At 47.1% G+C, this 2484-nt stretch overlaps 1 long non-coding RNA gene across 1 annotated transcript; it reads left to right on the forward strand.

Annotated features, from left to right (window-relative positions):
- The first annotated feature begins 326 nt into the window (after positions 1-326).
- Positions 327-909, forward strand: LOC147974045 (uncharacterized). The gene is made up of 3 exons (XR_015603717.1): positions 327-372; positions 487-591; positions 707-909. It is a non-coding gene; the product is annotated as an uncharacterized LOC147974045 (long non-coding RNA).
- Positions 910-2484: the final 1575 nt, after the last annotated feature.

Raw genomic sequence — 2484 nt, forward strand, 5'->3', positions numbered from 1 at the left:
TCTTTCCTTACAACTTCAGGTGAGTGTTACTGTCTTGTGCGTATTCGGTTTCCCTTATATATTAGTCAAGGTTATAGTAATGTAATTGATGAGTTATGCATGTGTGTGCAGTTACCACTATATTCTCCTAGAGATTAAGCTTGAGCAGGGAGTAGTAACCGTCTTGGACTCTAAACGAAAAGATCCCAAGGAGTATGCGAACATGACTGAAATCCTCAAGAACTAAGTTAAATCGATCATTATCCACCATATCAGCAACTTTGTTCATTTCCTGATATCAAGTAATTGTTTTCTTTGTCCGGCAGGGTTTGGAGAAAATTCACCATAACAGTTCCGGGACTGCCGAAGGAGCTGGAATTTAGACACCCGAAAGTAAGTACTATAGTAGCATGTTCCGCGCATCTCCTAGTGATTCAAGCGCTAGTTTCATCAATACCATTTAGCATTCTTGCTTATCAGTTTGATTGACCTCTATTTCTTGTAGAGTGGTTGTGGCAGGAATAAGGGAATGATTTCTGTGGATACTACATCTGCGAGTCCATCCGCCACACGACCTGTGAGCGGGGCGGGTACTCTAACGAACAATATGAAGTACGTAAATAACAACATTCACAATTTTATTTTATTACCATAATTTGTGTTGAGTTTCATTCATTTATATTTATATATATATATATATATGTATTGACCCCCTTCTTCAAACTAGATGTTTCGGAAGCGGGATGAACTCCTAGCACCAGCTCGCATGCGAGCAATTCAAGAGGAATTGGCGGCATTCTTTCTTGACCACGTGATCCCTGAAGACGGAGAATTCTATGTGGACCCTGAGTCCGTATGATTATATTTGTAAGAGATAATTATTGTATATATGTAGCCGGTAGTGTCAAATAGATATACGAGAACTTGTTGTTCGACCAATCTCTCGGAGAAGGGGAGGTGGTCGATATCACTTCTCTCTGTATATATGCATATATGTTCATGATGATCTTCTGTTTCCTTCGTTTGCTTACTAGCTAGCTAGCGTGTCTAGTCCTCTCTATATACGTATGTATAGTACGTAGCGTCGACCAAGCACGGACATAACAGAGGACACTTCTCTCTATTAATTATAACTAGCTAACACAATATATGAAACACCTAAATTAACCCCCCAAAACCCCCAACCCCCCCCCCCCTTTCAAAAAAAAACAAAAACCCCAGCCACAGAAGTGCTGATGCATGGATGCCTATTGGTCCCGGTTGGTGCCACCAACCGGGACCAATGGGTCTCCACGTGGGCAGTGCGCAGAGCCCAATCAGGAGACCATTTGGTCCCGGTTGGTGGCACCAACCGGGACCAAAGGGTCTCCTGACTGGGCCCTGCGCACTGCCCACATGGAGGGCCTTTAGTCCCGGTTCTGGATTGAACCGGGACTAAAGGGGGGAGGTATTAGTACCGACAGTTATTAGTACCGACACTTTAGTCCCGGTTCCGGAACCGGGACTAAAGGCCCTTACGAACCGGGACTATAGGCCCTTTTTCTACCAGTGACATCACTTAAGCCTTGCAAGCAATGCAACTAATGAGTTAGTTGCGAGATGATGTATTACAGAACAAGTAAAGAGACTTGCCGGTAACGAGATTGAACTAGGCATTGGATACCGACGATCGAATCTCGGGCAAGTAACATACCGATGACAAAGGGAACAACGTATGTTGTTATGCGGTCTGACCGATAAAGATCTTCGTAGAATATGTAGGAGCCAATATGGGCATCCAGGTCCCGCTATTGGTTATTGACCGGAGACATGTCTCGGTCATGTCTACATTGTTCTCGAACCCGTAGGGTCCGCACGCTTAAGGTTTCGATGACAGTTATATTATGAGTTTATACGTTTTGATGTACCGAAGGTTGTTCGGAGTCCCGGATGTGATCACGGACATGACGAGGAGTCTCGAAATGGTCGAGACATAAAGATTGATATATTGGACGGCTATATTCGGACACCGGAAGTGTTCCGGATGATTTCGGAGAAAACCGGAGAGCCGGAGGGTTACCGGAACCCCCCGGGAGAAGTAATGGGCCATATGGGCCTTAGTGGAGAGAGAGAGGGGCAGCCAAAGGTGGGCCGCGTGCCTCCTCCCCCCCTGGTCCGAGTTGGACTAGGAGAGGGGGGGCGGCGCCCCCTTTCCTTCTCCCTCCCCACTTCTTTCCCCCTCCTAGTAGGAGTCCTACTCCTACTAGGAGGAGGACTCCTCCTTGGCGCGCCATAGGGGCCGACCGTCCTCCTCCTCTCTTGAACCTTTATATACGGAGGCAGGGGCACCCGAGAGACACACAAGTTGATCCACGTGATCATATTCTTAGCCATGTGCGGCGCCCCCTGCCACCATAGTCCTCGATAATATTGTAGCGGTGCTTAGGCGAAGCCCTGCGACAGTAGTACATCAAGATCGTCACCACACCGTCGTGCTGACGGAACTCTTCCCCGACACTTTGCTGG

This window comes from Triticum urartu, chromosome 5A (assembly GCF_056163025.1).
Source record: "Triticum urartu cultivar PI428250 chromosome 5A, HENAU_Tu73, whole genome shotgun sequence".
NCBI classification, from domain to species: domain Eukaryota; kingdom Viridiplantae; phylum Streptophyta; class Magnoliopsida; order Poales; family Poaceae; genus Triticum; species Triticum urartu.